General features: G+C 37.8%; 1 pseudogene; it reads left to right on the top strand.

Moving 5' to 3' along the window:
* The first annotated feature begins 691 nt into the window (after positions 1-691).
* Positions 692-15,435, top strand: LOC101590467 (annotated as a pseudogene).
* The last annotated feature ends 248 nt before the right edge of the window (positions 15,436-15,683 follow it).

The raw sequence follows: 15,683 nt of genomic DNA, 5'->3' as shown, positions 1-15,683 counted from the left end.
GACTTCACTGAGCAATTTGAACCAAACAAGATAATTAAACTCAGAGATGCTGTTTCCTACCGCTCTCTTATAAACAATGAAGCCACCCCACTGGCCTCTCCACAACCTGGATGTCCCAAGGCCACATGCCTCTTCTTTCTTTCCACTTTCCCTACAGAGAATTCTGGCTCATAAAGGAGAGAGAATTGTACAAACTCTTTCCTGAAGTGACTTGAGCATTTGTGTTTGGGACATCTTATTGTAAGACAAGCTAACATCTATTATTAATTGATGCACTAATTAAAGCCATACTTGCAGTTTCCATTAGCTTATTCCCTAAATTCTCCAGAGTTAGCTGTCTGGTTTTAATCAAAACCAAATGGTAGTCCAAGTTCCCAGCCTGGAGCAGCTAGGAGGAAGTCATTCAGTGGAAGCACAAGAAAGCAGCAAAGATAAACAGATGCTAGTTCACAAAATTTGTGTCGGACCAGGATACAGATACCATGAGCCGCTTTAGAGATGTGATTCAGAGACTCGGTCAAGCTAGATAGAAGCAGTTGCAAGTGTTTAATGTCAGCAGGACTCTAATATGATCAAGATGGAGTCTGTCTTCTACTTTTCCAGCACTGGATTTGTGTAACTCTGGAGAATTCTGGCTAGAGGTAATGCAGCATACGCTGTAACACAAACTGAACTACTTGGTTCTGTGACGAATTCCTGGGATCAGAGAGAACTGGAAGAAAACATTCAACGTACTGGATTCTCTGGATTTTACAGATTTTTTCAGGTACAACATGTAATCCTACAGGATTTTCAATTTTAACTAATATTTTTAGAGGTTTAGAATGTTTAGAATAATAATGATATTGAAACTCTAAATTCATCTTGCTGTGCTAGAAAGTCTTTTGAAATGAGAGTTGGCAAAGGTATTTTAAGTAAGCTGTGTATATGTATATATATATCTAATACAGTGGAAAAGCATAGGGAACTCAGCTTTTCTTTCTCTCTTTTCCTCTCCCCTCCCTTTTCTCATAAGCAGTGTGGGATAGAAAAAGCTCTAAGACTTTATGGCTCTCTAGCTAATCACCTCAAGAGCTCTGACAAACTCACTTCAGTTCTGGGTAAAATCAGAACTCCTGAAATGCCCAGGCTGCTCAGCTCTCTCCCCCTCCCCTCTGCTTCCCAGTCTTTCTCACATGCACACTTCTCAGAGGCAGGAAATACTTTCCAGGCAATCTGGGCCTGGTTGTGGAGGCCCCTTTCGCAAAACATCAGTCTGAATTTAGTAGACAGAAGTCACTGGGAACGCCTTGACAGAATCCGGCTTTAGCTGAGGCTGCCTCCAGCTGCGGAGGGCGTTTTTGTTAGGCTCACACTCTGCATAAAACTGCTTAGCACAGAGTCATGATTTCAACTGCAAAATGTGAACTTCTGTGCTGGAGAAGCGAACAGGACGGACTTCTCTCCTAGCCTGAGTTCTGAACCGTGTCGTGCCTGGCGCTGCAGCTCATCCTAGGAGTCTAGGTAAGAGCCCTGGGCTTCTTTATGTTTTGAGGGATCTGTGGAAAAGCAGAGTGTGAGAATCAGGACCGCATCTCGCGCTCACTTGGTGGCTCCCAGGGCTCAGCCCTGGATCCTGTGATCAGGAGAGAAAACCTTAAGCAGAAAACTGAGTGAAATCCTCTCAGCAAAAATGTCATCCCTGAACTATGACCCTTAAAGATTTGACTCTTTTCCTCCAATAGTGACATTTTACTTTGATCCCTTGTTATCCCTAACTCGTTTATTACTAGATCTGTGAGGACTACTTTCCTATTAGATGGCATAATATGAAGCAAATGCATCTTCTCACATGAAAGTATGAGGTGTGAGTGCATTCCTCCTGCTCTGCTGCTTTTGCCAAGAAGAGGAGGGAGCACTAGTGTGACTTTTTCTTAATAAATCTCCAAAGAGTATTTTTGTGCCTGATTTAAACCTAGGAAGATTGGATTCTTCAATATTTTCCCAAACTCTTTCACCAATGTCCATCTTAAAAATTAAACATAAACTTTCAGAAATTATTTCTGTACTAACTAGCACTTAATCTCAGAAATTTAAATATCAGAGTTGGATACAGTTGGTAGTAAATTGTTTGGATATTTGGAGTTATTTAAGTAAATGACAACCACTACTGGTTGGACACTGATTATTATTTTGAAGCAGCCAAAATCAGTACAATCATATGGAAACTGACCATATGTTCATCCTTCATGTAGTCACATGTTTCTCTTGAATTAAAATCTATTTAAACTGTCTTAATATTTAAATATTCAATCTATAAGGAAAGAAACTGAGTAATGATTGAGACTGTATTGGCTTGTATTGCATAGTATACTGCTATATTTGTGAATACTTGGAATGAAAAATATTATTTTTTAGAAATAATATGTAAAGGGGAAAATATTCATGAAAAAATCTACTAGATAAACACAGAACATACTAAATAAAATATGGAGAGCAATTTTGACAGATCATAAGAAATAAAGTAATAGTTTTAATTAGAAGCTTTTCCATAGTACAAGGTGACCATTTACCATAGTAGCTAATCTGTTCTTAATTTGTATACTACAATAATGTGCACTGATGACTTATTTGCTAATGATTTAAGACTTAATATATAAGGGAACTATTTTTGAAGTCTTAAAAGCGAAAATCCAAGGCTGCATTGTAGTTCAGTGATAGAATACTTGCTACCATGGGCAAAGCTCTGGTAGTGCAATCTCTAAAACACTGCAAAAACAATAATAATAATTCTGACTTATCTAAATAATGACCTTAAGAAAATTCCTGAATAGAAATCAGGGAAAGAACGTATGAGCTCATGACTTTTGACACTCTTAAGTTTGGCAACAAGGAAAATGAGGAATAGCATTCAAAAATGACCCGTCCAAAGTCACTCCACTGGCCACTAAAAGACATGACAGTGGAACCACGGTGCCCTGATTGAAACTTTACATACTTATAGATAGTATATTCTACCAAATAATTATGTATAATGAGGTATGATCAAATTTAATAGAAGGCTACTTTGCAGAAAGAGAACTGGAATTCCTTTTCTAAAAATTTTTAAAGCCTCCTAAGTATTATTTATTTGGAAAAAATATTATTAAAAGAAAAAACATTACTACACAATGAAATTTGTTCAAATGCAAAACTTTTCCTTGAAAACTTTATTATGCCTTAAAACAAATACTATAAAGGAATAACTTATATTGAAACTATTTTGTTACATTTTGTGCTTATGCCAAGAAAATCAAACTTTATATTCCATTAATTTTAAACTAGTGCTTCTAAAAATAGGTCTAGAAGAGAGCTTTTCTATACCATAACCTTGTATTCAATTTATATCACGAAAAGGTATTCCAACCAAGTGATTTTCAGACATAATTTTACAACTGCCATTAGAATTGGTCTAAAGATCTTTTGTATCCAGACAAGCTTTGTTTTCTCTAACCTAAATGTCTATTGCTTTACCCTATTCCTAGTTCTGTGTATTTTCTTTTCTTCAGTGGAAATATAAATGCCTAAGAGGACACATAAAAACATTAGTGTATATTTCTAGACCAATTAAACCCAGACATTTCATCTTCCTTTCTGCTCCATATTTTTAATTATTTTATTCTTTGAGTCACATATCTACTCTGACCTTTCTACAAAGTCTTTTAATTGCAGCATAAAGATTATTTTATAGAACCTTAATAAATGTTAGTGTAGTGAAAATAGGAGACTAGTCTGATTCGTGTGTTGTACATCACCTATGACAATATAGGCTGCGATCTATATAGAAACACTACTTTCTTATAAAATGCTCTTTGCTTGTAGATGCTCTTTGTTTAGAAAGTATGTCATTGGGCTGTTTTTGTTTTGGTTGCTGTTTTTTGCTATTTTCATGAATCAGATTGAGTTTCTGACTTAAAACACTGTTCGACAGTTCTTTCCAGTGACATCAAAACTACACTAACAGAATGAGGATTAGCTATTGTAAAGAGCCAGTCTATAAACTGCCTGGGTGATTGCTAGTGGAGTGAGTTAAAGGCAGCATCTCATTTTAGTTTTTTTTTTTTCCTTAATGACATCATAATTTTTTAAAAAGACTTTTTTCCATGCTTCCTACCTTGCTGTAAATTCTTAAAACATGGTTTAATTTTATGTATAAATTAAATGCTTAAAATGAGTCTAAAATGTATAATTTGCATTTTGATTTTGCTTCTTCTTGGAAAATGAATGAAATGGTGTCAGTACCATCTTACAATGAAAGTAACACTTTAGAAACCATCATAGTAGCAAAGTTCCAAGTAAGAATGAAGGACTTCAATATTAAAATAAAGAAATGTCAATAACTATATATAAGAATAAATCACTTACAACACAATTTACTCCAAACAGGTTTACTGATAAGCACAACGCTCCATGTGCTTTAGAGTGGGATTCTGTTGTTATGGTTCTATTTTGACATTAAAGTGCTGGTTACCTTACAGTTTTATGAAATATATAGGATTAGTTATTAAGGAAATTAAGTAAAATAAGAGAAGCTAAGACCTTAAAGATTAGTTAACAAAAGTAACATTTGATTTTGATTCAGTGGGTTATAAAATATATGAAAGTGAATTAGAAAACCTTAAAATAGACCTCAGATGCAAAACCTGAAAGGTAATATACACATTCTCAGCATAGTACGTGCTGCTCAACTGAGATATGAGTGGAAAACAGTGTGTTGCTGTTTGTATGAATATGTGAGACTATTATTCTTGGGTTTTTTAAATTGTTTTTTCTTTTTCAGTACAGGGATCGAACTCGGGACCTTGAGCTTTCCAGGCAGGCACTTACGCCTCTGAGCTATCCCCCAGTCTTTCAGCTATGCCCTGGCCCTTGGTCTTCTTTAGGTTAATAGCAAAGGATTTTATCAGCATACTGCAAATAGTTCAAAGAGACAATTAGGTTTGCTAATAGAAATGAAATAGAAGTTCTAAGAACAAGTTTAGAACCTTAGTTCATGTTTCTTCTATCCCTCCAAATTAGAAAAGTATCTAAGATTAGCAATTGTCAATACCTGTTTGCAAGCAAATGAGTGAGGAATGGATAGGAGAGCAAGCAAATCAGAGCCAGGGGGTGGAAGTAAGTGAGAAAGGAGCTTTCATTTTATTCCCCAGACATCCTGTGATGATAGAATAATAATTGTGAAAGGGGAAGAAAAATGAGTGATTGGAGACGTCGTCAGAGGTTGAGGCCAGAGGTTAACGACACTCTTACAAAATGGCATTACAAGTCTGTTAGGACCAAAAGTGGGACTTTCCAAGAAGAGTACCACATTAAAAGTTACACGAGGCCAGTGAGGGCAGAGTACACTGATTCTGCCACCATTTAAGTGGGGTGGTATGTACATTGAAAACTCATGGGCAGAGCCAAAGCCTGGCTTGGAATTCACCTTTGCTATTTAATCTTCTCATTTGAATCATCACGCTTCACACTTTGGTCTAATCACAGCTATACTGAAATAATGTGGGCAAGCAAAGGGCCAGTCCAGCTCATGCCCAGCCACAGGATCTGCAGCATGGCTCACAGCCTCGAGGGCACTTCCCATTCTGTCAGTATCGCCATCACCAGCACCAACATCACTCTTGTGGCATCACTTAGCGGGAAGCGCATGCTTCCAATGTGCCTAGAGGTAAAACCTCAATGCATGTTATCAGTTTGTTTGCATTTTAACTCATTGTCATTATTTTTCCGGCAGAGTTTTCATTATTCCTATTACAGATGTGAGAAAACTGAGGCACAGATTTTAGATAATTAAATCACCAGATAAAAAAAAGTCAGATGTCTTTCACACACCAATGTGTAATTGCTGCCCACCAAAAGGTGCTTGACATTAATATAGCTACTCAGTTTTCCCAGTGATCCCCCTTTTAAATGAGGGCAATGGTAACATTTCTATCACAGCACAGTGATTGCCCAGCCATTTGACACCAGTGAACAGTTCCATGGTAGAAGCCCATTTTTCCAAGGACAGGGTTTGGAGAGGATGGATGCTTTCAGGACTAGATCCTGACCAGGAGAGCCTAACCTAGGCTCCTCTCACCACTGTGAGTCACAGTAGGGCTCAGGCCCTGAGCAGGATGTAATGGCACCGCTGCCCCTACAGGAGGCACAGCCCAGGAGGTCACAGCGGCAGTGGGAATCAGCTCAAAACGCAGAGGATGCCTGATTGACTTGTTTGCCCGCCACTCACTTTCAGCCAAGGGGTTCAGCCCCTCCATGGCCACAAAGCTATGTTTCTTCCTAGCCCAGGGGCTGAGGACCCCTGAAATTGGCTACTTGTATTTTACTAAAAGATAGTGTGAGCGCCACACCAAATGCAGTACCTGGGCCACTTGGTATGCTACTAAATGGCAGTATTTGTTACTCTCTCTCTCTCTATTATCATTATTATAAAAAATGTCTAGGGTCCTTCTTTAATATTACTTAGGTATATAGGGCCAGGAATATAGTTCAGAGGCACAGTGCCTTCCTGGAAAGTACAAGGTCTTGAGATCAATTCAGGCTGAGCCACCTGCCAAAAAAGAATATACTTAGGTATATAGATAAGTACCTACACTGAAAATAAACTCAAATGCACATAGCTGATAAAAATGACAAAATTAGGTCCAGCCAGATAACTCAGTGGACTAAAGCACCTGCTTAGGCAGAGCGCAGCATCTGGGGTTCGGGGTTCGATTCCCCGCATGCTGTGCTGGCCCCGCCCCCAGGTCCGCTGAGACAGTGATTGAGACTGGGCATAGTGGTGCACACCTGTAATCCCAGCTCTTGGGAGGCTGAACACAGGAGAATCACTGAGCCCCACCTATGTAGTGAGACCCTGAGACCCTGTATTACAATACACTTGAAAATGATAAAATAATAGACATTAAACACAGAAGACAAAAGTAATTGCAAGTATTGGCCCCTGGGAATATACTAAGCTTACAGAGGCAACTAAATTCCCAACAATTTCTTGTTTCTGATTCCAGTGAAAATTGTACTTATAGAATAACTAAAAGCTGTGTCCTCTGTTGTCATTCTACTATGCAAGCAGCTTTGTCACTGTAGCTGTATCTTTATTTACACTTAGTGAATACTCTCTACTGTTAGAGTGTACTTAGAAATGATAGCAAAGCTAAAAATAAAGTGACCACTCAAAGCAGAGCCACATCTCACTATAATGATGATAAAACATTATAACGCATGTCTCTTAGGGAACAGAAACACCCTTTTGTAATGAGGCAAAGCCATATTTCAGTCATAGCCCTTTGCCATCCAAAAGGAAAATGGGGAAGGGGAGCCAAGCTTTAACATTTAAGTTATTTCCTGTTGCATGAAAAATTCCAACTGGACAAAGCTCAGAGTAAAGGAGAAATGTCTTTTGACTATAAAGAACTGTGTAGAAAGGAACTATCAGGTAAAAATGATTGTTCACTAATGAATTTATTTGCAGAGCTCACTGAAGGCAGACTATGTTTCTAAATACCTAAATGCTCATCATAATACAGAACACTACTACTGAGGAGGCTGTGTAACTTTTAAAAGACTGAACATAGAGACCCTCCCCAAAACAGGTATCTGGAAATGTTACAGCCATGAGGCAGTTGCTTTCTGGGGCTGTGATAATGTGTGGATATTTTGGAAACCATATATCCTCAGACAAGTCTTATTGATAACAAAAAATTTTGTGACGTGTTCCAAAATTTCCTCGAATTACAAGTGGGTTGCTTAAGAAAACGTTAGGAGAATCTCTATAATTGGTTGCCTAGAGCTGTACAGTGGGTGGTAAGTCAAACACTGCCAGGACCTGAACCCCTCCCTGCAAGATAATTAGATGCTACTCAGGAACCTGGAGGTAAAAATAGGGCACCACCAAAATAATACCTTACAATTTTGTGACACCCTGCTCTTTTCTGATAGTAGACTTCTATTAGATTGAAAGGGTTAATTTTCAAATTTGCCTTAATTCCTGGAATAACTCTATTCTGAGAGCAAAGAATGAAAAATGTTCTTCAAATTTTATAAAAGGACTAAGATATATACAAAATAGGTTAAGGTTAAAGAAATATTTTTCAGTTAAGTGCTTACTTCATTCTCTTCTGAAAAACTAAGGAGGCTTGGGTGTTTCTCTTAGAAAATGTAAAACACTACTTACTCTATCTGGGTAGCTATAGATAGTTTATTTTATAGTTTACTGAAGTTTGCAGTGACTGTCAGACTGCCTTACCTCTTGGAAGCATCAATATGATACATATTTGTCATTAAACAGTTTACTAATCAATATGTTTACCTGAGCGCTATGGTTTCCACAAACAACTAATGAGGAGTAAATTTCACCATTGGCTATTTTAAAGAAAAACAAATCATCTTTACCTAAAATTTGATCATCTTCACTAGACTCATCCTTTTCAAAAAAATATGTTGTGTTTTCTGATAACTATGTTTTCTTTAAAATATTTTGTGTTTTTCTGATGCGTTTACATAAAAGACATTTTTAAAAGTCCTGTCTGCTTGAAGTTTTCTTGCTGTACCTAAGCATCTTGTTGGTGTTACTTCAGTCTGACAATGTGAAGCAGTCATTGGCTATTGAGCTGGGAGCAGCTGAAAGCTTCCCCAGTGTGCTCAACCGAAGAAAATCACTATCTCTTTGGCCTCCACACTGCTTCCTGTGATGCAGATCTCCTATGGCACTGTGGCCTAAGCATATTGACAAGGTTTTAAGGACAGTAATTTCAGAAGGAAGGGGTTATGGACTTTTGAGTGAAGATCTACAGTAGCCAGCCCTAGACATGTTTGGAAACCTCACTTTAGGCCTAAACATCTGACTGGATTTCTATGGACATTTCAGTGTAGCTACCTGAGAACATGCAGGGCCCCAAGATGTCAAAGAAGACCAACAAGCTAAGACCTGTGGCCTTGGGTTGCAGCAAGCGACTTCGAAGTCAAGAGTGACAAGGTAGCATGGATAGGGCCTTATCTACTGCCACTGTCATGCAAGGGGCTTATGGGGTCATTTCCTGTATGACTGTGACTCCTTAAAACACCACAATTTCTTCTTAGCTCTAGAAGTGGAGAGGAGCATTCCATAAGGATGACTGAAATTACTATCCTCCACCTTTTAAGTATCATAGGAATGAAACAGGCTGTATTCTGCCTGGAAAAAATAAAAATAGAGAGAGATTTCTTCTATATTGATGTTGTAGATTCAAAGTCACGCCATAAAGATCCACAAGTTGCAAATAAAGACAATATACATTTTTAACGTATTTGTCTGCCATCACTGTCTAATTCATTTGGTGTCTAGGGACATGTACTAGGTACAAATGGGATCCCTGAGAGGAGGCTAAAATATATTAAGATTAAAGCTCACTAGGAAAGCTGTGATTCCCCTGGCCTCCACCCCACCAGAGTGACCCAACCATTGGCAGCAAAACAGAACGTGCCAGATGCATTTTTTTTCTTCAAAAGCACATTTTAGAAAGGGCAATCTACTTCTAAGTAAGAAATGATTGTTTCCCTTATACCATTTCTTGTACTCACAGCGATTGATTATATGCTCTGCAGTAACTATCATGCAGGATTTAAGAAGTAGTAGGTAGTAGGTGTAGAACATAACTTAGAATTTTAACACGGAATGAGTAAGTAGGAAGAAAAAGGTTTTACAAAGAGAAAAACTCTGGCCATCTAAGGAAACACTAGGAGAACTGAAGGAATGTGGCTATATCTTCAGCTTAGAGTTCCAGGTACTCAGGAGGCTAAGGCAGGAGGATCAAAACTTTAAGGCCAGCCTGAGCAACTTAGTGAGAGTCTATCTCAAAAAAAAAAAAAAAAGGAATTTAAAAGGTCTAGAAATATAGTATTAGAGTGCTTGCCTAGCATGCGTAAGAACCTGTGGCTCAGACCCCAGTACAACAACAATAACAAAACCAGCGTATAGCAATTAACTTCCCTGGTTTTCTATGTGACTCTCACTAAGTCTTTCATCCAAGTTGTCAGACTTTCTGAGCAATTGCCCTCAGTGCGATCACATGTATAACCTTTCTTTTCTTTTTTTTTTTTTTCCCTTAGAGACATCTCTTACAGAAATACTGGATTTCTATGAACTAATGACCCACTAGACCCACTACACAAATTTCATCCTTGAATTTCTATTTCATCATTTGTGTGAAATGTTTGAGTCACCAATGCCATGCATTTCTTACTTTTTTAGTCCCAATTAGCACTCTCCTGTAGCTTTTCAATACAGGTTTAAATAAGATTCTTCCTATAATTTAAAGGCAGACATAATAAACTCTTTTTACATTCTGAAGCCATGTTTATTGTCATTATATTTCCACTGTTGCTGCTGAGAAATCCTATGCCATTCTCATTCCCATTTCCTACAGTAGAGTCTCTTGTCTATCTCTCTGATGACATTTAGGGTCTTGTTCTAACCTTCTGCCTTCTAAAGTTTCACAATATGCTTCTTGATTATATTATAGAAAGGAACTTTGGGCATTTCACAGATATTTTCTGGAATCACTGCATAGTTAATAGTACCTGCAGTCTTTTGTGATATTAATACAGTGCTGTTTGAACGCATGCATTTTACAAGGGAAAATTCTCCGTGGACATTCACTTCCCAAAATCATCACCCGGGAATGACCTACACTTTTCCAGATCCTCCGTCTAAATTCTCAGCAACTGAGCTCATTTTGAATGCAACTGCACGAAAATGATTTAGAAAACAAATTTAACAGTAATTTCCAAAATAAGTGATCAAATTTGACATATAATTTTAAATAAGGATCCTGGTGAGAAAACCCATAAGGAAAATCAGTTTTATTTTGTTTTTTGTTTGATTTTACAAAAATTCCTCTTACAGATCGTCTTTTAAGTAATTCATATAATTTAGAAAAGGAAGCCAGTAAGATCAGATGTAATTGTCAATAATCTAATGCTCGTATGTACTGATTATTTTCCGCCTTCAAATGTCACAGTCTTACAAATTAGAACTGAGATAGATGTGTAGGTAGAAAAGTCTATGGAGATGAAATTTTTGAAAAAATTATCAGAATATAGAATACAAAAAGGTCACTCAAACTTTACTGATGTTGTCCATAATGATAAGGCAATTTTGTTTCTTTCTTTTCCTTTTTTTTTGGGGGGGGGTACCTATATCAAATTCAGGAACTTGTGTTTGCCTGGCAGGTGTTTATGCCATTGAGCTATCTCCCTGGTGTCTATTTTGTTCCTTTCTTAAATTTTAATTTTTTTTCACTTAGATATTTACTTGAATCAAGATTTCACTGCTCACTTAATACTCATTGTGATCCTCCTATCTCAGCCTCCCCAGTGCTGGGATTACAACGTTACCATGCCTAGTTTCAGTGGCCAGCCAGGCACACCTGGCATGTGGTATGTGGTACCAGGGATCAAACCTGGGTCCTTCCTCTTGCCAGGCAGGCACTTAGACTGCTGAGCTATCTCCTCAGCCCTGTTTCTTGAGAATAAAAATAATATCTATAATCCCAGCACTCAGGAGGCTGAGACAAAGTTCACTGTAAGTTTGAGGCCTGCCTGGGTTACAAAGTGAGCTCAAGGCCAGCCTGAACTGCATAGCAGGACTCTGTCCCAGAAAGACAAAATAAATAAATAAGCAAACAAACAAATGAATAAAATGAAAATAGTATGTATGCATAATAATGATTTTAAAATGCTCAGAGAACTTAGAGTAGAAAGGAAGACAAAATTAGTGCTGTGCTAAATCTAATTTATAATCTCTTTCTGCAGATACTGTATGTTGTCTCAGAAATTTTTGAACTGTTTTATTTTGACCTGATAGAAACATTTGCCTTCTTATTAGACTGAAGTTAGATCAATCTAATTAAAAGTAAGCTAGCTAATATTATTGCAAGGTCTTAAGGGAAAAATTGTTGTATGTTCTTTTCCAAAAAAAGGTTAGTAAAACTCTATATTTTCCTTAGTTTTTTTTAAAAAATAGAATAAAACTGGAATTCAGACTCTACCTAAATGTAAATGTGGCTTATGGGTGACACAGTAATACCACTTGGCATTTCTTAAGTTAGCCTGTTCCTTCTACCCTGTGTAAAAATAAAGAAAAGAAAGCATCTAACGTAGAACCACCCTATTACTACCTAAATATGCTCAGGAAAGCAGAAATTTTCTGGCCTGCATCTATGCATTTTTTCCACTTTCTGTAGCCTCCCACACTATAATGACTTATACACAGAATTCAGAGACTTTCTATGGAAAATGTGAATGATGGTCATTTTCAAAGATGGCCACAGGCCTTTGAGGGAACCAAACAGTATCCAGAAAGATATTTGGTCAGCCCAGTGAACTAAATTTCTAGTATATTCCATAATGTTACTAGTCTTCATAAGGTGGGACTATTTACTTTTCCAACATGCGGTTAGTCAGAATAGTCTGAAATTTTTGGTGAGGTCAAAAATCCTTTTCCGAGAATGAAATGACCCAAAATCAGCACAGCAGTTAATCTTGTTTATGACTAAAATCAATAAGCCAATCCATGTAAAGTGCTGACAGTTCTTGCACAGAATAAAAACTAAAAGTAACTACTCTTCAAATGGGATTTTTTCATGAACAGTCCAGTACTTTGGTTTCATTGTGCAATGACATTGCGTTAGTTGATTTTATAAGACTGACTTTACACTGGTACCATTCGTTTCTTTTCACTAAGGATTTAAATAACTGAAGGCAAAGGATTGACACCTGGGAAATATGAATGTTTGTAGTTTGGCCTTATTTTAAACATCGGGTTCTTATTTACCTGACTTTTAATGGCCAGTTTCTCACAGAAGTATATACAATGAACTTCTTAGAAGCCAAAGAGAATGTGACTCAAGGTTGTGAAGAGTGGCCTTAATTCTTTTGGTATGCTAACATCTTCTTCATGGTATAGTTGAATTCCTGTATGAGGAATTTAGAATTTTCTACATACTAAAGACATGTGGGAAGAAGGGAGGATGGTGGAATCTCATAGTTCCATGGAAGCAATGAACTTTACTGATGATCTGAGCCAACCCTTTTGTAAATAACTCTGGGAAGAGGACTTGAAGGACAGAGATTAGGGGAAATAAGAATCAAATTATATTAGGTACAGGTGCAGATTCCTTGTGATGAATGGGATCATGATGCGTACCTAAAATGTGCCAATAAACTTAATTAAATTTTTAAAAACCTAGGACTTCACTTGATTAAAGATTTGTTTTCTACATATATAATTGTGGAAAGGCTATTTATTTTTTGTACTTTAGTTAGTGCTTGCTATCTCAGAATAGCAGTCGTGGGATGCACGAACAGGTGTTTTAATTTTTTAAGCTTCCATAATACTAGCTTGGCAATAACAATAAAAGGATAAATGAACAAATCCATCTCTGAAAAGGCTCTCTGTAAGTGGTATGTTTTGCTGTCTTATCATGACTGTTAATATGCACTAAACTAAATCATTCTGTTTTTTAGTCATACCTGGAGTAAATATATCTCAGTCATATAGGACTGGTGCTAGCTCTTTCGTACACTAATACATTGTGTATGCTGCCTCTATAGCTTAAGTGTTGCATGAGAAGTTCTCTAGTGGCCTCTGTTTCAACTTAAACTAAATAATTAATATATTTCTTTAATAATTTATATTCATAAAAGTAAATTGGAAAAAGAGACTAGCTAGAGCAACAACTTTCTTCCTGTGATTTTTATTAAATATTACAATCCAATTATTTTCTTAATGGATCTTAGTATTTATTTATTTAGTGCGGGGGGAGTCTACAGGGTCTACAGGGTCTCACTACACAGAGTGGACTTGTAATAATTCTGTTTTCAGCTTCCAAAGTGCTGGGATTACAGGCGTGCACCACCATGCCCAGTCTCAATCACCGTCTCAGTGTGCCCCAGTAGATGGGGCCAGTATGTTAGGCCAGGAATTGAACCTCCAACCCCTGTGTCTGCTTAAGCAGGCACTTTAATCCACTGAGCTATCTGGCTGGCCCAAGTATTTGTATCTTTATTTCTTGATAAATTACCTTCACTGCTTTTAATAGTATTGCTGATGTGTTTTGACCAGAAATATTAAAGGAAAAAATAATTCTTGTGTTAAATTTCTTTAAAATCTTTGTTAACGTTATTAAATGGAAAACTTATGAAATCTTTTACCTCTGCCATGATAGCTCAGATTTTGTATTTTCTTTTCCAAGATAGACTTTGACTTTAGAAATGTATCCATAACTACATATTTTTAAATTTTTTGATAGGTGCTGAAATGACAAAATTCACCATTCATGAATTTGAAATAATCTTGCATCAAGTTCCATCTACATTAGCCTCGTATGGAATGTACCTCTGTGTCTGCTGTTAAACTATGATGACATGTCTGTAGCTATCAGAAAGAGAAGCTGGGAAGAACACGTGACTCGGCAGACCGAGCAGCCTTTCCATTCTGATGATCATAACACAGCATGTTGTCATGGACTTGTAGCCGACAACTTGCAGGCAAATATGGAAAGAGATGCAACCCTCAGCGTGGACCGCAAGGAGAAGTGTGTTTCACTGCCAGACTGCTGTCGCGAGTCAGAGCTGGGAGACCTTCCTGGGATGCCCAGTGGTCACATTTCAAAGAAAATGAATGAAAATGACAGCTATGAAGGTGAAGATCAGTTTCTGTCCCTGGAGGCCAGCACAGAAACATTAGTGCATGTTTCTGATGAGGATACGGATTCTGATCTGTGCTTTCCAGATAATAAACAGAATTTAATTACTCAAGGGCAGAAAATCTCAGGCCAACATGGTGTTGAAGGAGCTGGCTCCTTAGAAAAGACAGTGCCCATCATGGAGAGTAGCCGTGATGCTTACAACTCTCGGGGAATTGCTGGTAAGGCTGATTTAGCACTAGCAGAAGAGAGTGGGGAAAGAAAGTTTGTTGACACTATAAATAAAAGCCTGGAGCTTTGTGATGATATAAACTTAAGTGAAACAAAAGATATACCTAGAGCAAATACATTTGATTCTTTGAATGTGAAGGATATTGTGCCTGAGAAACAGCTACTTGAGTCTGCTGTAATTGCTCAACAACGAAGGAAATCTGACTTCCCTAAAGATGAACATGAAAAACACACTTGCCATGAATTGCAAGAGGAGGTTTTGGCCTTTCATTGCAAGGATGATGGATCGCCAGTATTAAATGCAGATTTAGGAAACTGCCTTCAGCCGCCTTCTTCTTGCCCCAGTGGAACTGAAAATGGTCCAGAGAAAAGTGGATTCTCACAACACCAAAACAGAGACCCTCATGAGGACAAGGCAAAGGACGATGTGCAATGTTTATGCATGAAGGAGACCCTGGCCACCCAGGAGCCCACAGATGGCCAAGTCAGACTTCGTAAGAGAAAGGTAAGACATGTACACAGATCGGCGGACTTTGAAAATTCTGTAAGTACCCTTATTTTCACCATTTAGCATTATTTTGTTTGGATTAAAAATATGCAGATGTGGGGCTGGAGAGATGGCTCAGTGGTCTAAAGCACCTACTTGGAACAAGCTCGGCAAAGCACAGGGACCGCGGTTCGATCCCCCAGCACCACATGCCAGCCAGCCGCGCCCTCTGGTGGGCTGAGCTGGCCACACACACACACACACAC

Source organism: Octodon degus, unplaced genomic scaffold (assembly GCF_000260255.1).
Source record: "Octodon degus isolate 3935 unplaced genomic scaffold, OctDeg1.0 scaffold00053, whole genome shotgun sequence".
Taxonomy (NCBI): Eukaryota; Metazoa; Chordata; class Mammalia; order Rodentia; family Octodontidae; genus Octodon; species Octodon degus.
This window is presented reverse-complemented; position numbering and strand designations above follow the sequence as displayed.